At 40.0% G+C, this 23,236-nt stretch overlaps 1 protein-coding gene and 1 long non-coding RNA gene across 2 annotated transcripts in view; both read right to left on the bottom strand.

Annotated features, from left to right (window-relative positions):
- Positions 1 to 23,236, bottom strand: part of LOC149718146 (KH domain-containing, RNA-binding, signal transduction-associated protein 2-like) — a 69,526-nt gene that overhangs the window by 28,377 nt on the left and 17,913 nt on the right. The gene's annotated exons all lie outside the window — the stretch shown is intronic.
- On the bottom strand, positions 15,460 to 16,689 carry LOC149718147 (uncharacterized). Its single transcript, XR_016383203.1, has 2 exons — positions 15,962 to 16,689; positions 15,460 to 15,853 (listed from the first exon to the last, which is right to left on the bottom strand). It is a non-coding gene; the product is annotated as an uncharacterized LOC149718147 (long non-coding RNA).

Here is a 23,236-nt window from a genome sequence, read left to right as displayed (position 1 = left end):
ATTCCTAAAGCGATCGAGCTTCTCAATTAAACAACTAGGGCTCGGACGAAAATTTTATATTGAAAAATCCCTGAATTTTCAAGCTTATCCCTGACTATTTTAAGGTGTTTAACCGCAGAGCCCGCTACATCACACTTAAAACGCTTAAATCCCTGACTTTTTCCCACATTTTCCAAACAAATACCTGACTTATCCAGGTTCCGTACGGACACTGATTGAAGTATAGCGTCGAATATTCTCGATACAAAGGAAGTAATTAAAAATATTGCCAAGCTGACTGGCCCGGCGGTCGAAGCTACGCAATAAACGAACACAACAACGAAACTTTTAAATACGGCTCGTTTCTTATCTGGCGGTATATATCTTTCTTTGTAATTTTATAACCCAAAGCGTTCCCTATACATACACCCAGTGTGATTAATTCTCATCTAGTCAGTATACGATATGGTTGGTATTATTTTTCGGGCTTACCCTCGGGCTGCTATACGTGTATATATCCTCTGAACAAAATAACCCACTTTCGAGTAATAAAAGACGATGCTCTTATATAAAGGGATAAAGAATTTCTAAAAGAACCTAGAAAGAAGACCGCGTTGGCTTGGGCTACCACAGTCCACATTCACGTACCACCATACAGTTTAAAAGCCGGGCAAGCCCGAACTCCTCTTCAAAAACAAAAGTTTCATTTAGTAGAGTGCTTATAGGTCCCTTGGCCATACAGGTCCAGAGTACATTCTCTCTCTATGTCTTTCACTTTTGGACACCGCGGGTTGTTAGGTCCAAGTTATTTTAAAAGTAGAGTCGCGACCAACGTTCTTGACAATGAATGACACGTTAAAAAGTGGCAAAATTAGAAGGTGGAAAAAGCAACTGTCCGAACTCGTTAGAGAAGTAACAAAGTTTCGGCCAAATTATCGCCCCCAGCGGAAGGAGACTAAAATAAGTTAGTAAAATGACGCCCAAATGCAGCGGGCTCAGTTACGCTTCAACGGTGGTTGTTGTGCAGCGGTATACAGATAGCTGTAGGGCGAAGGACACCAGTACCTATACTTTGAAAAGCAGCCCGGATTATAATGAAACACGACTTTGTGTGTAATAGTTTTTGGCTTAGAGCTAGTGAAAATCGTGCAGGGTGGGCCGGCGGCGCCTGAGGGACGTGACCCGTTAGACCTTGAACTAACTCGAAACTTCCATACCTTCGCATCGTACAGTATCTCTTGAACTTTTAAAAATGGCTGTCTGGGTGCGAGAAAGATCTAAACACAACTTACACAAGGAGATTTTTTGAAAAGAAAAACCACCCATAAGAATGTCGGTTGCTAAGCTACCGAAGCGGATATACATACTCGTCATGTGCTTGGCCACAATCTTTTTCTTAGTAGTTCTATTTGACCTTCTCGGATCTCAACTAGATCTCGCAGACATCTTATACTTGATTCTAAAGGGATCTCGTTAGGGAAATTGTGTTTTTATAGAGGGGCAAATGAAACGAATCCTTAATTGGAATTGTATACTATTGCAAATGAAGACGTATCTAGATTCCAGATTTCTCTCTTTGCATTGGTTGAAGATCTTTCTTAACCCTCTGTTGGATTTATCTTATAGCATTGTGATGGAAAGATTCCCGCTATCCTAGCTCCGTGATTCTGTCATTGCAAATACTATCAAAGAGAAGTAAGTAAGAAAGTATATAGACTCGTCAGGATTTTGGGCTCTCGGATTTGGTCGAATGGGTCCGCTAGCGAATCAAGCGAGACGCTGCTCCTCTCTCTTTCTCCAAATCCAGTGGAAAAACATCGTATTCTTTTTCCGATCATTCAGAGTTCGAACGAAAAACAGCTAGAGATCGGCGGCCGTCCGTTCCAACCTTTTGGCGCCCTTTTTAATTTTACACGGAATTTTTCCGTTTAAAATTTAAGAAACGGCACCAAAACCCCTGTCCCTGTCCCTGTCCCTGTCCCTGTGCCGGACGTACGCTTACGATGAGAGAGAGAGAGATCGGTAGCGTACGCGGTGGCGATACGAAGCTCCGCGTAGAGAGAGAACTGCCTGCCTGGTATATTAGTGAGAGGGGGAAGAGGGAGAGGGGGCATCCCGCTCGGAGAGAGAGGAAAGAAAGGTAGTTTAAATCTCGCGGGCTTTTTTGAGTGAAGGGAAACAAGATGATAATTTTCGTGCACTACTGCACTTTGTGCGCGTGATACATCAGAGATTATGCTGGATGGTTAGGTTAGGTTTCGTAAAATAGAGGGGACGCTTTACGGTCATAGTGATTTCTGGTTTAGGGGATCCAGGATTTTGTTTAAATACATTATTTGATTCGTATGGTTTTTAAAAATTATACTTTAGTGGGGTGCACAATTTAGTTTCATTAATATTATTTGAAATGTGACGTTATTAGAAATTAAAGGGATACACGATTGTGTTTCAGAAATGTTTTTAGTTGTACGATTTATTGGAAATCAACTATACGGGGGGTCACGTGAGCCGTGTATTAGTGAGAGGGGGAAGAGGGAGAGGGGGCATCCCGCTCGGAGAGAGAGGAAAGAAAGGTAGTTTACATCTCGCGGGCTTTTTTGAGTGAAGGGAAACAAGATGATAATTTTCGTGCACTACTGCACTTTGTGCGCGTGATACATCAGAGATTATGCTGGATGGTTAGGTTAGGTTTCGTAAAATAGAGGGGACGCTTTACGGTCATAGTGATTTCTGGTTTAGGGGATCCAGGATTTTGTTTAAATACATTATTTGATTCGTATGGTTTTTAAAAATTATACTTTAGTGGGGTGCACAATTTAGTTTCATTAATATTATTTGAAATGTGACGTTATTAGAAATTAAAGGGATACACGATTGTGTTTCAGAAATGTTTTTAGTTGTCAACTATACGGGGGGTCACGTGAGCCGTGTAAAATTACTATTAAGGCCCAGCCCTTGGGCCATCTTGTTCTTAGGGCTTTCTGTTACACTCAAACTTAAGAGCACTTGAAGAGCTGGAGCTATAGTCGTATTGGTTCGTGTACTACGTTAAACCTTAGTGTATAGTGTCTCTTTCTATCAAGTGCGCCCGTTGCACGACCGTACATAGGATAGTGCAGGGATGCATTTTGAATCCTTTTCCGGAATATAAAACAGGGGGAATGAAATCCCGAGGGTGTCCTTCATTGAAATTGCAGCTTCCCCTTCAAAATAGCCCATCTCAGAGAGAGAGAGCGAGCGAGCGAGAGAGAGAGAGCGTCCATCCCTTTTTTGGGCAGGGATATATTTTGCCATGAAATCCGAGTGTAGCGGAGCGATTCAATCCCCAGGAGATTTCCATTTTGAAAATCGTTTTCTCTCACTCGATGCTGGTACATGGGGCTTTGTTTTTAGCCCATTTCACCTCACAGACCCCAAAAACAATGACGATTTTATTGCAACAAGCCTCACCTCGCCTAGCCTTTAAGGAAGAGATTTTTTAATCCTAACTGAAATTGGATAACTTTCCATTTAAGGTATAAAAGTGGTTTAAAATCAGAGCTCGCTATGCTTCGAATTGAATTGAATTTCATATTTTGAAATTGTTTTTTAAAAGAAGGTTTAATTACTAGTTGGCGGCAATTATCATTTTAACGAGAGATAGAGAGAGAGAGAGAGAGAGAGAGAGAGAGAGAGAGAGAGAGAGAGAGAGAGAGAGAGAGAGAGGAGAGAGAGAGAGAGGATGGGGTGGAGAGGGAAAGAGGCATTTTTAATTCCTGGAAATTAAGATACGAAGGCGCTCTTTAATTATAAAATAACGATTGTTTTAAAATGACTTTCAATTAAAGGCATGCGAGACTCAAGACTGGTTTGAAGTTATCTTTGATCGTCTGGAGTAAGATATCCTTCATCAATCGATTAATTAAAAATGACGATTTTTAGCGCCTTATAATCTGTTATTTCTCAGTTTCTTCTGAGCTGGGGTGCTTATTAAGAACAGTTCGTGTAGATGCTTCCACGTTGGGGTCGGAGCTAGCGCGCTAATAGCTTTTTCTCGTCTCATTCCTTTTCGAGTACACCTATGTATGTACACTCGCCTAATGATGTTTTTTTTTTTTCTCGAGATCTCTAATTGCCTTCTTTCGTTACTCTAGATTCCTTCAAGAAAGGAATCGTGCTCTCTAATTGGAGAAAAGCACACTCAAACATACTAGGCCTATAGGAATGAACCGATATCGTTAAAAGATATTGATCTACTACTTGTTATTCCGAGCTGATTTATCAATAAACCAAACCTGTAGGCCTATATATCTACACTGGCTTTCTCTTATTGCTATATGGACTTTTTACTTCCGATAAAATTGGAAGGTCGTAGAATGAAGTCGTTTTGCCTTAACCTGTCTTGTCTTGTCTTTCAGCCACAATTAAAGGTGAGGTGCCAAGGAAATAGAGTAACTGCACAAGTACTTGTACTAGAGGGACGTTCGGTATACGTGACAGCGAAAGGGTGCCAATAAAAAATGGATGAAGACTATAGCTCAACCACTGGGGAGTTGAAATACTGGCGGAAAAAAATAAAAACACCTTTGACAAGTGCCTTGTTGACAATATTGTGAAAATGATTGGCCGCTAAAAGTCCACGACGGACAGGCAAAAAGTTATTTCGGTTATTTTCCAAGGGAATGATTTTGACTATAGTTTTGGCTTGAAATCTGTCGCAATAGCCTACTCTCACTACTCTACGGGCGACCCGTCAAAATTGACAATAATAAACTTCCCAATATGTCTCGAAGTCCATTTTCAAAAAGACAAGTTTGTACTCAACCTAATTCAAAGCCGGATGCGTTGTGCTTCAGCTTACGACAGACAATTTCTTATTTTAGAATGGCATTACTTCAAGTTATGAACTTCCTAAGAGTTACGGCATGCAGGAAAACGTTACCCTCTACCCCTAAACCGGGTTTCAGTTGTAAAGAGTTGACAAGTATACAGGAATGGAAAAGTTGAAGATAGATTTTAGGAGGATTCTGGGTAATGGATTGGCGATGTCACGTGGAAACCCTGGAATCCATCAAAGCGGAAGGAAAGGAAGGACATTCCCATTGCAGATTTAACATTTGGCTCGGAAACATTTTTTTTTCCTTTGGCCATGAAATATCCCTGTAGCTCCGTCTAAATACACCTCACCTGTACCGTTTATACAAGTACAATCTGGGATCACTGATGGAGGAATCGAAAGCGCCAAAGATACGCCTTGTCGCGTGGTGCACCATATACGACAGAGAATTGCAAATTCGTTATTCACAAACGCGAATAATTAAGACTGATCAACTGCACTGTCTCATTTGTATATTCATGATGGCTTCATGGACTTGAGATTAAACAGCGCGTCCTCATTGGCGGTATTTTATCTGGTGGCCTGAACTTAGAGAGATTAAGCAAGCTTTTAAGTTCCAGCTCAATCAGTCAAGTCTCGTGATGGCCTCTATTTTGTTAGCGTCATCAGCATGGAGAACCATTAATAGAGAGATTGAGCAATCTGTAATTCTCTTTGACGGTATTTTATCTGTCTACTGTATATATTTTTAGAGAGATTAAGCCAGCTTTTAAGTTCCAGCTCGATCAGTCAGTCTGGTAGGCTATGTTGCCTGATGGCGCGGTCTTTACTAAAACGTAATCAACAAAATATAGCTGGGTCGTGTCATGTCGCGGATAATTCGGAATGCAGTTAGGCCCGGGATGCGAATTAAAAGCCGACTCATCTCTTTCTAAGTAAGTATTCCTCCCAATCCCGAAGTGCATGCATCCCCGCATCAAGCTACCGCTCTCTTCAAAACTATTTTCTTACAACTCCAAATCGTGAAAACAGATTTTAAAAAAACCTTCCCCGAATCGCTGTTTTCTACCCCGGACTGAAAAATTTCGTTTATTTTTAGCAAGTGCAAGTTCTATAGCAGCTATCAGAGAAACACGTGGCCCCTTGCTGGATGCCTGCTAAAAAATAAAAGCTAAGCAACCTGATTAAAAAGACCGTTTTGCGCACGCTTTTATTGTTAGAACATGCATGCACGATTTAAGGAATGAGAGTTCTTTTCTTTGATGTCGATAATTGCAAGGCGATCTTGGATGGATTATGGGGCTGATTTAATAAGGACATATGGCCGGCGTTGTACTAGGCCTAACTAAAAACACGGCCCACTTAATTTCAAAATCGCGTGATTAAAGAAAAACGAACAAATAAACATCGGAGAAATTTTAAGGGAAGCAAATTAAACCGATATTATCGAAAGTTAAGAAGCTTTGCAAAGATTTGTTCCTTAAGTATGACGACACTTCCTATACTTCCTAATGCTAGAGACCGAGGCAATCACTTTTCCTATTTAGTTTCTACTAAGCCTTGGACATAGCCTCACCAGGCGTCCCTCGCTTTACCCCGAATCTATGAACCACCTCCCACACTTCATGACAAGCTCCAATTTCTAAGTTACCAGTGACAAACTTTAATATGAAACATATCTTACGAACTTATGGTTTTAATAGTTTATTTACTTCGCATTCAGTTACTTCGAAAATGGCTAGCCTAATTATATATATTTTACTTGCGAAATGTCGGGGGCTTGAATTATTAGCGGACTAATTAGGCGGTGTCTGGATGGATAGTTTTGAAATTATAAAAAAAACTAAAGTGTATCACGAATGCGTCTGAGAGCTGCGCCGCGGGCCAACATATGGATATATCAGATCGCGTTCGCGTCTCTTTACAAATGACGGATGTTCAAGGAGAGACTTAATTGAATTACAACCGTACCACCCCCCCCCCCCTACTTCCCCAGCACTACCAACCAACAGTCTGTCTATAGTGTAGCCCAATTAATCAAAGTTGCTTGGTCCACAACGCTAAGACTAATTTAAGGAAATATATGATGCAAGTTTTGGGTGAAATTCAAAGAGAGGTTGAAAGGGTTACAGTCCTTTATTCGCCATTCATGAATGAACGGACGATTTCGTTTAAGGAAGGAAATTTCCTTAAGCGTGGGAACACCAAAAAAATTTAATCATTTAATAACATTTTTCTATTAAAATTTGCCGGAATTTATATAAGAAAAAATAAAATGTTCGCGTATCATCTTCCGCCTCATTTAATCGAATATTTTAAAAAGGCCCCCGTCGAAATTTAATATAACAGTAAATAATTTTAGAAGTTATTAAAAGGTTTTTAACCTTTTTCTTTTTGGTTTTTTTTTTAAATAAAATATTGGATTTAAAATTAAGTCTAAATTTAGAAAAACTGAATTGTTTTACACAGCGTTGATTGTCGAAGCGGAACGAACTAGCACGCCATTGTTTTTTCCCATCCCACGAAAAGAGAAGACAAGAGCGAAGAAATTCTGTCAAGCGTGAGAATCACGAAGCCAGTTCGACCATCGCCGTCAAGCTTCATGCTGAGGAGGGAGCGACAGCCCTTCAAATACAGACAAGATATATTTTAAGTTTTTCTTTTTTAGTAAAATTCTAATCGTATCATAAATTTAAGGAAGCTAACAGAGAGAGACTTCTTTTCATTTCTAAAGATATTCCCCATCCCTCTCTTGTACAGTTTGATATAAAGAAGATATATATTCTAGATTTGACCTTCGAGGTTATCTACTTCAATTTCTACATATAGTGACACTCGACGTGTATCATCCTTCGAGAGATAAAGATTTCTTCAATACTAGGCCCATAATGTTCATAAAAGCAAATTTGATAAGCCGCTCTGTGCTACTTTTATTTCTAATCTGATTTAACACATGGAGTACGCGTTTATCCTACTCAAATTCAATAGACCTTATCGATGGAAAAAATGGGGTAGGCAACCCTCGGTAATATCGGGACATACTCTCTCAACGCACTCTCATGATACAAAGAGACTACAGCGCAGGCGCCAAAAAGCGAGATGGAAGGCAGAGTTTTTACCCGGTGTCTTTCCCTTACTAGTTACGTCGAAATGGTCTATTCAATTTCCTGGCTAATCAAATACGAGGAATGTTCTTGGCACAATGAACGTTTGTATCACAACCTGGAGTCAAAAACCGGATTCAATGTCACGAATGTATTTTAAGTTTTTGAGTCTTTGATAGAATACGTTTGTTTGATAATTCGATATGACGCCAATGTAATTATCACGCTCTTAAAGAAAAGTAGTACTCTCCGGAACACTCGACGTTTATTGGTCGATAAAGAACGACGATAAAATGATGACCGAGAGATCGGACAAGACTGTAAAATAAACGATACCCCTTTTTTAATTTTACACGGAATTTTTCCGTTTAAAATTTAAGAAACGGCACCAAAACCCCTGTCCCTGTCCCTGTCCCTGTCCCTGTGCCGGACGCGTCCGCGAAACGAACGCTTACGATAAGAGAGGGAAACCGGTCGCGTCCGCGAAACGTACGCTTACGATGAGAGAGAGAGATCGCTAGCGTACGCGGTGGCGATACGAAGCTCCGCGTAGAGAGAGAACTGCCTGCCTGGTATATTAGTGAGAGGGGGAAGAGGGAGAGGGGGCATCCCGCTCGGAGAGAGAGGAAAGAAAGGTAGTTTAAATCTCGCGGGCTTTTTTGAGTGAAGGGAAACAAGATGATAATTTTCGTGCACTACTGCACTTTTTTAATTTTACACGGAATTTTATTCCGTTAAAATTTAAGAAACGGCACCATGCGCGTGATACATCAGAGATTATGCTGAATGGTTAGGTTAGGTTAGGTTAGGTTTCGTAAAATAGAGGGGACGGTTTACGGTCATAGTGATTTCTGGTTTAGGGGATCCAGGATTTGGTTTTAGATACATTATTTGATTCGTATGGTTTTGAAAAATTATACTTTAGTGGGGTGCACAATTTAGTTTCATTAATATTATTTGAAATGTGACGTTATTAGAAATTAAGGGGATACACGATTGCGTTTCAGAAATGTTTTTAGTTGTACGATTTATTGGAGATCAACTATACGGGGGGTCACGTGAGCCGTGTAAAATTACTATTAAGGCCCAGCCCTTGGGCCATCTTGTTATAAGTATTCTTATACAAAGACGTACGCGAGTACGTAGGGGATGCCTCGGTTGCGATGCCAATAAACGTTGCAAAGAAGAAAGAAGAAAAACAAGGATGGAGGAATTAAGAAGGCATTCGGAGCGGCACGTGTTGGCGGTGCGGCGGAGGAATAAAAGAGGCAAAAGAAGAGAAAATAAAGAAGATCGCAGCGAAATTAGGCGAAAAAGGATGAGAGAAAAGGCATCCCTCTTTCTTCCTCTCTTAGCGGAACTGGGATCATCTTCTTTCTATTTCCTATCCATCCCTTCCTCCATCATCCAAAGTAAAAGAAGTCCCCAATGAACAAGAATGGCCAAAGACACAATTAAAGAAGAATTTCACACTCACTCAAAATATATCTTTAAAAGTACAGATTCGACAAATATTTCTCGGTCGAAATTAAAAGCTATAAATAGAAGATGGATATTTATTTGCTTGCCGCATCATGATGCTAAGAAACAGAGAGTGAGTGAAACTGTGTGAGAGAGAGCCAATAAGGAACCTTTTCCTTTTTACTCTCTTATTGTATGGCTTCCGGAAGAAGAATTAGGAGAACTAGATGGAACCGGGGAAGAGGGGAGAGAGAGGAAGGCTAAGTGTTTGCGGCTCCGATTTAGAATTGTTTGCTTCATCTTATTCCCCTTTCTTCCGTTTTAGTTTTTTTTTCTTCTCTTTCTTTAACTTACTTTCTCTTTAGGAGGGAGGGGGAACAAGAGAGAGAGAGAAAGAGTTTCTGTCTCTATTCTTTTGTTCTTTTTAAGGAACACACAGAGACTCGGCGGGCGCACTCATGACGATGAGGAATGCCAACTCAGCGAACAAACTATAGAACGCGTGCTGCTAGCGACCGACCGAGGCATAGCTTAGTAGTATTTGCGAGGAACAACCTCGCGGCTGCAACGCCAATACGTTATCCATCCTCCAACCATCCATCTATCCCGTTCGCACGTGCTCCAATTCAATACGAGACGATTAAAAATAGTTCTTAGTCCTCTAAAACTTTGAAATTAAGAATAAGAATAAGACAAAAGAGAATAAAGGAACCAATAGCTTTCAATTTTGACAACGAAACCAAGAGACAAGATAGAAACTTAATAAAACAAAATCTAAGATATAACTGCCATCCTATGAGGAGATAAAACTCGTAAACTTTTAAAAGTGTTGTAAACAATGAGGTCTTTAATTCCGATTCTAAGTGAGGGAGAGGGAGAGATACTAAGAGAAAGAGAGGCTGTGCAGGTTTAAGGAGGATGACGTGGCCAATTTGCGGAAAGAGGTGACAAACACCGCAGTTTTATTATTTAACTGTCACTGTGCGAAATCCGGGCGCACATACACGGTTAATGGCGCGATAATAGAATCTCCGATTCGTGAATACGTTCATTTTTACCCCGAGAATCTTATCCTTAAACCGTTTCTCAAAAAACGATATCGCAAGCAGATTCTCAGGAGACGTGTCATTAATTCATTTAAAAACCCAATTTTAAGGTGTATTTAGAAATTTAAACATTTTGTAGAAAAGGGAGGGAAATAAATATTTAAAAAGAAACGGCCATTTAAACTGAATCATTTTTAAATATTTAAATATTCCCGGGAGAATTGAATAAACTATATAAATAATAAAGACGTATTTAAAGGATTATTTAAAAGAAAAAAAGAGTAAGGAAGGTTTTGAGTTTCGTCCCAAGAGCGAGAAAAATGGTCGCGCTGTCTTTAGTCAGAGAAAGTAATTCGGTTTAAGCCTAACTAACTAAGGAACCATATCAAGAATTGGGGTTATATAAGAAATGAAAAAGAGCTGGCATGGCAAAACTAGTTCAAGAATGAAATAAAATAAAAGTAGTTCAGCGCGAGAGCATCAAGGTGCGAACGAGTCGAGCAGCAACCGGAGCAGCGAGTTCCCTCTTTTTCTTGGCTGTCGGCCACGCTAGCTGTTTATACAATCCACGCTGAAGAAGAAGTTATAGGTCCCAAATAGCGAAAGCATTGTCGTTTTTGAAGCATTAAGAATTCGCCCAAACAAAGTTCTTTTATAAAACCGGGCTCAAAGAAAACACGTTAAAAATTTAACTATATATACAGGGTGTTTCGGACGACAATTGGGTGTTCGACAATTTGGAGAATTTAAAATTGGGTGAGCGATAATTTGGTGTCAATTTAACTGGCAGAGCGTCAATTGTAACTTCTATGACATTTTGTCCCAAGGGGTCATCGTATTCAAGCAATGTTTGGAATGTTTTACGGATAACCCCTTAAAATTAACAGGAGAAACTAAAACACAATTCTAATTTACTTAAGGGGTTATCCTTAAAACACTAAAATTATAACTTGAAGACGTTACATTTTCAACACAAAATAACCCAAAAAACAGCACATTTTCCATAATTTCTGATACACCTTCCAGAAACACCCTGTACATGCTCTTCATAGGAAAGTGACTCCAGATCTATGGCGAGAAAGTTCAAGGAAAGAAAAAATCTTATTTCCATCAACGATATAAATTTCAAATCTTATATATTCTTCTATATGCAAATTTTTCCTTCATTTTTAAAAGGAAATATACAAGCTGAAACGACATTTCGACATTTTCCCCCCATCCCATAACCCTGAAAACCATCCATCCATTTGAAAACCTCGCGTTAATATAGTTCTTGACATACGAATAAGATCATTCCAGTTTTTCCTTTTTTTCTTCCCTAATAAATGGGCATGTAGAAAAAAGGACCACTCTCTCTCTCACACACTAGAGTCGTTCAGGGTTGTAAATCACCTGGTTAGAAAAAAAAACAAGTCGATGTAACTTTCTCTTATATAAGCAGTGAGAGAGATGGAGGGATGGGGGATGGGGGATGGTGAAACTGGAATAAGTCGTAAAACGATCCCCGCTAAGATGAACCCGCATCGTCCAATCTATTACGGCTTAAAAAGGGTCGACTTTATCCTTGGAAAAGCCAGCTTTTTATAGGCAGATTTCTTCACCATTGCAAGAGTGTATTGTAAAAACGGGCTAAGCCATCGCCATCGCCATCATAGAGTCAAGAAAAGGAATTTCCTATTCCATCTTCATTCAACGTGCGCTCAAAAAAAAAGACATTCTCAGCTCAGATTCTAGCTAGCTCTTGGGTACTAGATACCGGAGAGAAAGAGAGAGAGAGTTTAAAAGAGGATCGAGCTAGCTAGGTGATCCCTGAAAAAGAAACGATGGTAGAGAGAGAGTAGGTACATCTCTCTAGAACAGGAGCACGCAGCGGTGGCAGCGGCAGGTATCGACCTTTTCAAAATCCGGAGGAGGAAAACGTGGCGACTACTCTACTCTTACTACTGAGGGAGCTAGCCAAAGAAACAAGATGGCCCAAGGGCTGGGCCTTAATAGTAATTTTACACGGCTCACGTGACCCCCCGTATAGTTGATCTCCAATAAATCGTACAACTAAAAACATTTCTGAAACGCAATCGTGTATCCCCTTAATTTCTAATAACGTCACATTTCAAATAATATTAATGAAACTAAATTGTGCACCCCACTAAAGTATAATTTTTCAAAACCATACGAATCAAATAATGTATCTAAAACCAAATCCTGGATCCCCTAAACCAGAAATCACTATGACCGTAAACCGTCCCCTCTATTTTACGAAACCTAACCTAACCTAACCTAACCATTCAGCATAATCTCTGATGTATCACGCGCATGGTGCCGTTTCTTAAATTTTAACGGAATAAAATTCCGTGTAAAATTAAAAAAGTGCAGTAGTGCACGAAAATTATCATCTTGTTTCCCTTCACTCAAAAAAGCCCGCGAGATTTAAACTACCTTTCTTTCCTCTCTCTCCGAGCGGGATGCCCCCTCTCCCTCTTCCCCCTCTCACTAATATACCAGGCAGGCAGTTCTCTCTCTACGCGGAGCTTCGTATCGCCACCGCGTACGCTAGCGATCTCTCTCTCTCATCGTAAGCGTACGTTTCGCGGACGCGACCGGTTTCCCTCTCTCTCTCATCGTAAGCGTTCGTTTCGCGGACGCGTCCGGGACAGGGACAGGGACAGGGACAGGGGTTTTGGTGCCGTTTCTTAAATTTTACCGTAATTAAAATTACGTGTAAAATTAAAAACTAAAACTGTCTTGGCAAAAGAGTACCCATTGTTACGAAAGACATTGTGGAAAATCGTTTTAGACCAAACTCTTGTTGTATCTTGCTAGGCCTACCATCCCGAAATTTTAGGTTGCGGATTGCTCCAAACCCGTTCGCGTTTTGCTCTATTCCGTCATCAAATCCGACAAAAAGCAAAAAGATGGTTCTAAGTTATAAACGTCATTTCCGGAGCCATTTTAACATTACTTTAAATTTCCAGAGAGTGATCCGCGCAGTGATCTGTCTTCGAGCAGGGAGCACGACAATTGGGTGATGACACTTATGGTTTCTCAACAAATATTTACTTCTTGAAAAATAAATGATCTATTAACCCATGATTCAATTGACGCACTGTCGGTTTCATTGCCATCCAATTGTCGTTCACCCAATTTTTAATTAAATTCTCCTAATTGTCTGACACCCACCCAGTCGTCGTCACCCAAATGTCTTTGACCCAACCAATTGTCGTAGACCCCTTAATTGGAATCGTACTGTGAATCCGAGAGAGAAAGAGAGAGAGAGAGCAAGAGCGAGCGAGAGAGAGGTAATCTCTATTTACCAATAGAACTCAAAAAACCTTCTCCAAGCATGCAGCCCAATATGAAATTCGCTATTAGTCATTTCGCCTTACCACAATAATAATTGAGATCAAATTTTTAAGTACAAAATGCAACATTGTATCCTAAACCTTACCGTGGTCGTCATCATCTTAAAAAGCTACTCGTTTTAAATTGAGGGAAAGGAAAAATATTTTAAATGATGGTTCGATATAATAAAAAAAGAAACGGAGCATGCAGGTAGGTAGGTAGGTGGGTGGGGGTATATGCCTCCCGGGATTTATCAGTTTTCAAAGCTCATCAATCCTGAGCCATCATCCAGGAAAGAACCTGGATCTTTCAACTTTCACGTTTGAAATCCACCCCCTCTTCTCCCCCACGCTCTCCTCGCGGCCTTTTAGACTAGTTGTGCAGCTGGTGAAAATCTCCGAGGTTTTGATCAAACCCCCTTTCCATTCCACCAATCCTCTACTGCGCACGCGTACAAGTCTACGAGGAAAAATGATCGATCACGGATTTCGAGGGAATTCGTGTAAGGGGTTATACTCTAAACCCCCCGTACTCCCCCTTTCCCCTCCCGGTTACGTGATATAATATCCAAAGAGGGGGAGGAGGGGGAAAGAGAGGTGAAAGGTCAGCCGCCAATAACATTAGCACATTTGATTTATTCCACGACGAATCGACGTTAAACACGCATGAGCTTTCTTTTCTCCATAAAAAGGCACGATATTAATATTATATTACCATAAGTTCACAAGATATGTTCCTTCCATAAGTTTGTAAATTCTGGTAACTTAGAAACTGGAGCTTGTAATTTTGAAGTGAGTGAGTGAGGTAGGTCATAGATTCAGGGTAAAGCGAGGGAGGCCTGGTGAGGCGCTGCTGTCAAATTTGGGCTTAGTAATGCAGACTAAATAGGACCTAGATGGAACTTGGTCCTGCATGCAAATAATTAACCACCACCGAGTGTAGGACTTCAATTGACTCGCTTCTGTCGTTCTCCTTAGAACTAGCTCGAGCTGTAAGTCGCTCAGTAGCATTACGAACTTGTATAGGTAGTGTCATACTTATGGAAGGAACATCTTACGCACTTATGATATTCCCCAATACGGAAATGTTTTTAAAGAACACGGTGGGTATATCTATTCTCGGAACGCGAGCTTTCCTCGACCCACAAAGGAAGCGAAACGAATTTGCTAATATAATTAAATCTTTTTCCCAAAACACCCTCCAAAAAAACAAAAAAAAACAAACAATGCATTCTCTTTTAATATAAGAGACATTTCAACAGGCAAGGGAAAAAACAGCGTGACTATCTATACTTTCATATAGTTCCGCTAACTTAGAAGAGGCCCTAAAGTACGGCTCGAGTGTCCTCAAATCCCGTTGTCTGCTGCCACTTGGAAAAACAACAAACAACAACAAGAGTGTTGTGTGTATACAATATTGTTTGTCAGTTCCATATTCGCCGAGCAATTTTCCACCCAAACAAAACGAAAGAAAAGAATATAAAACGACTTGTTCAACAAAAAAATTGATATCGAACAATGAGCTTGTCTCTCTACTCAAAATAACAAGTCACTCCTTACTTGACATTTCACCAATACTAATAAATAGACCATTTCAACGACAACCACGAGCTATCCTCAAAATTTAACATCGACACAGAAAAAAATGAGATAAACAAGAGGTTACAAGTAAACCCTTACAATTTTGTCGCGCTTTCTAATGTATTTTAGCAATGTATAATGAACTCCATATTGATTTAATAGCAAAGGATAATTATTACAAAAACTATATTTAGGCACTGTATAATTAATGCCTTACTTATATACAGTAACATTGCTAATTAATATTGAAATCGTATAAAGAATATCTCCTCAACAAAAGCCGAGATACAACAAACCCCAAAAAATCCTTATTTCTCAGCCTGTTACGGCTACAATGACAGGGAGCCGAACATAAAGAGGTCACACAAAAGACACGTGTCCTTGGAATGACCCATATTAGTTTAAAACACGTTTCCGCACAATTTAAATGAGATCATAGTGTTTAGCAGACGGCATAATGAATTTTAAACTTTTTAGGACGGTCTGAGACAAGGACTAGGCAATATCCACGTCGGCGTTACAGCGTCACTTTCGGCGAAAATGAGCCAAATAACGATGAAACCGAATTAAAAAATTAAACACCGTTAGCGGAATGCAGTGAGCAACAAAAAATGTCGAGTCCGCACGTTTAATTACCGAAATTCAAAGAATAACAGCGAAAACATGATAGTGGAGGTATTTTTAGTAAGGTCTCAAACACAGTTATAGAAAAGCCCCGTCATGAGTCCCGAGGAACAAACAATACGAGCTTTTCCAAGACCTATGGCAAAACGCTGCCAGTAGATAAAACCAAAAGACGGCGATAACACGAAAAATAGTTTAAATCACTGAAAATTAAGTTTGATTACCGTTAACGGAAGGCTTTAGAAGTCGTTATGTGCAAAAATCAAACGAAGCCAACTCGATCACGCGCTCAGCAAAAAAAATCCTTATTTCTCAGCCTGTTACGGCTACAATGCGGCTCTGGAGCAATGAGTTAGATCTCTATGAGATAGATAGAGTTACAATTCAAATACTCGCGTATGCGTATTTTATTTAACACGTTTAAAAACTATCTTGACAGCTTGTTACACAGATTATAGCAGCAGACGTTAATAAAAAAGTTCTTAGGGTGGCGCCACCCGTATTTGATAAAGATTCATGCTCGATAAAAGGTGTATTGCGAAACGTCGATCTCGAGATCTCACGTTGTGACTCTAGGTTTCATATATATATTCTATCTCATTGCTCTGGAGTAGTTTAAAGAGAGCGAAGGCGAGACGACGACGAAGGCGGAGCTGACGACGAAGGCGGAGCTAATCTTCCGTTTTTATGTCTTTTATGTCTCCGTAATATTTTTTCGACATCATAGATGGCGACAAAATAAAAACAAAGCCAGTTAAGGGTTATGTTATGCCTAAACCGACTTCCAAGCAAACAAAGCTCCCTTATAAGCTTTTCCAGTCAAAATATATCAGGCCTATTCCTTTCAAAGCTTCCCAAACTAGTAGTTAACCTTAAAGTCAGTACAAATTTATGGGCCAAAAAGGTTTCCATCAAAAAGGTCTATGATATAGAAAAGAATAAATAAAAAAATAGGAAAATCATTGAAAGAAGAAATGATGGCGGAAAAAGCTCGTACAGTCGGAGCCTCGGAGTTGGAGGTTCTAGTACGAAACGTGACTTTTCCGACGCTCCAAATTCTTTCACTCAATAACGTAAAAATCAGGGGTAAAAAAAGAAGAGAGAAGAGAATCGGGATGGAATCGGAAGTAGAGTATTATTCGGATGTTGCGGTGTGAAGAGGAAAAGGATGGTGGAAGAGACTGGAAAGATGATGGTGATGATCAAGAAGAGGTCGGCCCGCGCGAGAAAAGATTTACTTAGAGAGAAGAGAAGAAAATGCATCCCCACTCCTCGTAAGATTACTCGAGTTTCGTGCCGAGGTTTACTTCCACCTACACACCCCTCTCCCCCCCCCCTCCCACGCCACACGCGTGACCGTCAAACCAAACTCACTGCAATCATATTCGGGCAAAAAAAGAAAGTGCCACTGCATCTCTAAAGGGACAGGAACACGCAGGCTAAACAAACGGGGAAAATCTCTTTCACGCATCTCTTTCTGCGGGGGGGATGTGAATTTGGGTACAGCGAAGGCCTTTGGGTCACGTGATGCTTCATAAACGAATGGGGGAAACAAAAATTTAAACGACCTTGGTCCTCGCGTTTTTCCGATAAAGCGTCCTCCTTCAGGAGAGAAACGCGACAACTGTGAGAGTGTGGGTGAGAAACATTTGGGTTTAAGACGACAATTGCATGGAAGGGCGACAATTTTCAATCCTTTCAATTATCGTTGAACCGTACGTTCTCCAGTCCCTTTAGAGATACAATGTTCATGATGGCACCGAGGGAAATAAGGAAAGAGCAGTCTACACTTCCTTTTTCTCAGTAAAAATCTGAGCGTAAAAAGGCAGCTCAGCTAGCTGTCTGGTAGTTCCGCGTGTAAGGTTACGAATTTTCTTTTGATATCGAATGAAGGCGGGTTCCTTCTTTTATCATTGTATTACTATAGGTTAAACTAATAAACTTTTAGGATGACCGGATCTAACGGACGCCTCCGCCTAAGTTCCCTTTCTTCAGTTTCATCAGGAATACGTGGACTTCCTTTACTTGGAATCTTTAAGAAGCCTTAGACACAATGATTGCGGGTAGGAGCCTAGGAGGAAGGGCAAAAACCTAGTTTAAGAGCTCGCTTATATTTCCAGGCGTTTCACTGGTTATTCACAATCACAAGTATAGGACAACCTTAGAGTTCATGACCTTTTTTTCGCTCTTAAGACGTTCAGGTATCTCGCAATTGAATATTGAAAAAAAAAATGTTCTAATAATTGAGAGAAAGATTAATTTTTTTTTCTAACCCTAAGCCTTTGCAAACTGATTCTGATATTTTGGGTAACACTGTTGATATTTACATTCGTGTTTGGCTCACATAGATCGCGGGAGTGACGGCGCAGATCGCGAGCTACGTTCATGTCACGCGGTTCCCAAGTTCAAAATACATTATGCATGACGTCAGAGGTGACGTTTTCTTTACCTTCTCCCCTTTAATAAAAGCAGAAAGGCTCGGAAAATGGCCTGTTTACAATTCCAAGTCGAAGAAATCTACGTTTTCCTGCATAGACTCATACATAAAGAACTACCTAACCTTTAGTTTCGCTTTAGGTATAGTATAGAAAAATATTTCTTATTGACTCTGGCGTCTCGCCCACGCTCTACACGCATTCCGTATGCTCTCGAGTCTCTAGTATATTTAACATTTTCCCGAATACGAACTGAAAAAAAAAGTAGATTCGACTAAACTGGTTTTGAGAGAAATTATTCCATAGCGAAAGAAACATAGGCGAAAAACAATTTGCATTTAAATTTCATTCCTCGGCAAAAGAAAAATAGTGAAAGAGAAACTGAAAAGAAGATATATTTGGAGAGCGGAGCTCAACTTTACATAGATGGAAATTAAGATCTGATAAGAATCCTAGGTAGAACCATAAGTTTATAAGTGATATGTTCCTTCCATAAGTATGACACTACCTATACTTCGTAATGCTACTGAGAGACTTACAGCTCGAGCTAGATCGAGGGAGAACGACGAAAGCGAGAATTGAAGTCCTACACTCGGGGGTGGTTAATTTTGCATGCAGGACTTCCATCTAGGTCCTATTTAGTCTGCATTACTAAGCCCAGTTTGACAGCAACGCCTCACCTGGCCTCCCTCGCTTTACCCCGAATCTATGACCTACCTCACTCACTTCAAAATTACAAGCTCCATGTAACCAGAATTTACAAACTTATAGCCAACATATCTTATGAACTTATGGTGTACCGAATTATTTAGAACCGTCGTACTAGTCTTCTTTGACGGAAGGAATTAGGCAAGCCGGGAAAATTCATTCAATTATAAACGAGTACGTTTGAAATGAGTTCCGGAAACGATATTAAGAAAGAACTTGGATGCATGGACCATGGTACAAGGTCCCGGAAGAAATTATCACGGGATATTACAAATCGTAGGTGGCTTCGAAGAGTTGAAAGAGATTCAACAAGATCTCCTCTCGAAAAATAAATTTCGATTAGAAATAGGTACGTGTCAGCTAGAGAATAAGGAGAAATCCCTATACACAGAAAGAGAAAATATATCGCTTCTTTTTAAGCAAAGGGAAAACGTAATCCCCATGCAGGGAAATTGATATATATATTATCAATTCCTCCAAAAATAGATTGGTAGGCCTATATAATAAGGGGAAACTGATTAAAGAGGATCGAACGGATACGTGATGCTTCTCATAAAGAGTCGATCAATTCACATTTATCATTTTAAAATTCCCTGACTTTAAACAAGTTTTTCCCTTGTTTAAAGTCAGGGAATTTTAAAATTGTTTAAAGACATCTTCTCCAGCCACTCAGTATGTTGCCTTATCTAAAAATTACTACAGTAATATGGTAATTATCTCAAACCAATATAACATGTCATGAACTGACCTTCACTACTTTGAAATTCCCTTAACAGGGTTCGTACGAAATTTTTACATTGAAAATCCCTGACTCTTCCAGGTTATCCCTGACCAAACTTTGGAAATATCCCCGGCTATTTTAAGGTGTTTACCAGAGCCCTCTTCATCACACCTGTCTCATATTTAGTATTGCTCGAAGCATGGTTTGATATACCAAACGAAATCCCTGACTTTTTAGGAAAATGTTTTAAATCCCTGACTTATTCCCCTATTTTCCATATCCCTGACTTATCCAGGTTATCCAGGTTCCGTACGAACCCTGCTTAATTACTCATTTTTGAACTGCAGGTATCACGACAACCCTGGAACCGTTACGTAACGTGGACTTAGAAGAGACAGAGGGAGTTTCAAAATAAATTTTAATTAAGTATTTAAATGGCGTTGAATCAACTAGATAAATTGATTGGAGAAATAATGAGAAAAGATACTGTGTAGTAATTTACTTCAAATAATCATTTTCCTGGAATAAATCTTTACCGCTTATTTTCTTTATTGCACGAGATGCAAATGGGAATTTCCAATTTCAAAGCAATTCCACTAAATGTAGGCAACTTTAAAAAAAAATTGGGGTTGCAATATTTGCGCAATTTTTCCCAAAGTGGATGGATAGGGGGGCTAAATTTTGTGTAGAAATATCTATAGAGATGGATGGATTTGCCGTCAATATTTTACTGCCTGGGAAACCAAATCCCGAATGACTTAATATTTATATATTTTTGTTCAAAATATATACAAACTCGCGTTTGGAAAGATTCGGGCCTCGCGATCAAAATCGAATCCGAAAACGAAAGAAGGAAATAAGAAGAAAGAAAAATTTCTAGTCGGATTTTGAGAAAACCAGTTTCGTAAGATTTATTCGCATCTTTCGGGATCTCTTCGCTCGCTCAACACCCCCACCCCAACCTCCTCTCATCCCCCCCATCTTCCCCCAATGGAGCCACCACGAAAAAATACTTGTAAATAGAGAAAATAGACCCTGAACCCTTCGCGGCCAACACCGTACACAATATTCCCTACCCATTCCTTCGCCTACAACGCCGAATTGATTCAATTTGCCCATGAAATAAAATTTATTTCTTAAATATATACGCAAGGGTTGAGGAATTCATACAATTTTTCCAATAATAAATCTTGGAGGAGAGTGGAGTGAGACGGAGTAATAATCTCCATACCAACGGAACGGCAACAAAGTCCTCCCAGCATCCTCAGTGGCGTTTCGTTAGGGTCATACGTGTACGACAACGTCGACAATGCCCCCTGTGTCTATAAAATAGAAGCTAGTTCGTGAGAACACTATCTTCTATTTTCAAATGGCGCTAGGCGGCAGCACTTAACAATCCCCTAATACCAAAGGAAGGGCCGTGCGCGAAAGGTACTCTGGAAGATTAGTCGCCGCACATGGCCCACAACCATACTCCATCTCAACCTCTATCTTCCGAAGTAATAACTACGCCTCATTTCTGGGCAAACTAGTTCAATATTCATTGAAGTATGAAATAATCTCGGATTATTTCTTTATGCCAAAAAATAAAAGGAGTGGAAGATCCAGAACCTCCACTGTCGAAGGAGCGTCAAAACGAATCGACAACTTAGCATTATTGCATGATGAAACTCGCGTATTGGAGATTCTGTAAACGCGCTCTCTGTCAGGCAGGCAATTCATTCAGTCAACGTACTGGACTCAAAATATATTCCAGAATTATAGACGTCCCCAAGCACAATAAGAAGGAAACTTTATATAAACGGAATCTGAGGCCAACCAGAGATGAGGTCAAGACTCTCGAGCCAGGAGTCCGGAGTCCAGCATCCAGGGTCTCGTTAAAATGTAAATAGAATTATTATAATCTATTCCTCCCGATGGAAAAGGAAGAATTCCTACAGCTTCTTTGGAGTTTATGGAATGGATGGAGGTTGTCACGTAACGAGGCTTTAGAAATATATTTACAAAGTTTGTTTAAATACACAAGGTAGTTTGGGTGGCGGCAAGCCCTTCTTTACCATAACGAGGAGGCATAAAAGGGGTGTACGCTATAGCTTAATTACTCCCAAACGGTAATTAAGAAAATATCATTAAGAAAAGAAAGGTTACAGGTATAGTTCACCCTCACCCACCCTAATTCCGTGTCTCGTTAACCTGAAACTTACGGAACGAGCGCGATCTGGCGACCTTTATAAAAATTAAACACCCCCTGATGAATGCGCTTTCAACTCCAGTTCCTTCGGGTGCATGGGAGGGGTAAAGAGAACAATTAAATATTAATTAACCTTAATGAACCGAATAGAATATATCCCGGTAAAGAATAGATTCACGTTGACGTTCAGGGTTACGCTCCTATTTTCTCGACTCTCTTAACTCGAACGTGGGACGTGGAAAGGTGATAAATTTCATTTTTAAATCTTTAAAACCAAGGACGAAGTTTTTCTCAAGAAGAAAAAATTCTTAAACGCCGCCGTCGTTGTGAAAATCTTTACAAAGGAAGCGTGTATGTACGTATTTTTTCCCACACCCTCGTTATGACCTAGACAAGAAGAAAAAAGTGCCGCCACCGCCAAAGCCAATGGATCTGGCCAACTAACTATTACGCCACAAACATTCTCCTGTTTTTTTTCTAAAGAAATTTCGCATTACTCGGCGCTAAACTATCATAAAAGAGAAAGTCAGTATACGCCCACTAGAAAAACTACCATAAAAAAGGTCTCGGACAATCAACCCTCGTTGTTAACTTCTGGTCAAGGTTGGGAGATTTTATTTTGGTGAAGTATCCGATCCCTCGTTGTCTTACCTAACGCCAATTACAATATCATGGTAAAGAAAAAAATAATTTCCAACTTAAGAAGGTATCCGTGGGTGTTGTGGAAAGAAAGAACTTGGAGAAGAGAGAGAAAAAAAACCACCACGGGGGCCCAAGGACTACCATAATACAGCAGACAACATATTTTCGGTAAAAAAAATATAGAAGCCTTTTTTATATTCCTTTGAATATTTACGACAGCCAATGCAATTAACGTCAAAGTCTGTCCATAAAGGCCAAATTTAACAAGTGTATAATGGTGTCTAAAGAATATAGGAATGCATAAAGCTAATAGGACGTATACGTGCCATTTTTCTCAACGTATCTAGGTGCGGACTTTGTGGGAAGAGCTAGCTACCAATGAAATCAGTTAGAAACACGTCACAATTATGACGCGTGACGGTTAGTAAGTTCTCAAGTCCGGCCCACAAAATTAGACCACATAGACATGAACGCGGGAGATACGTGACCACGATAATTCCTATTATAGCGGCATGCATTCCCGATAGAACTTATAATTAAGCGTCAAAGTCTATCAATAATGCACGGCCATTGCCCAATTCCATTATTAT

Source organism: Phalangium opilio, unplaced genomic scaffold, assembly GCF_054372755.1.
Source record: "Phalangium opilio isolate 3A_F unplaced genomic scaffold, DU_Popi_V2 ptg000002l_1, whole genome shotgun sequence".
NCBI classification, from domain to species: domain Eukaryota; kingdom Metazoa; phylum Arthropoda; class Arachnida; order Opiliones; family Phalangiidae; genus Phalangium; species Phalangium opilio.
Note: the sequence above shows the minus strand (reverse complement) of the source record. Positions and strands in the feature narration are given on the sequence as shown.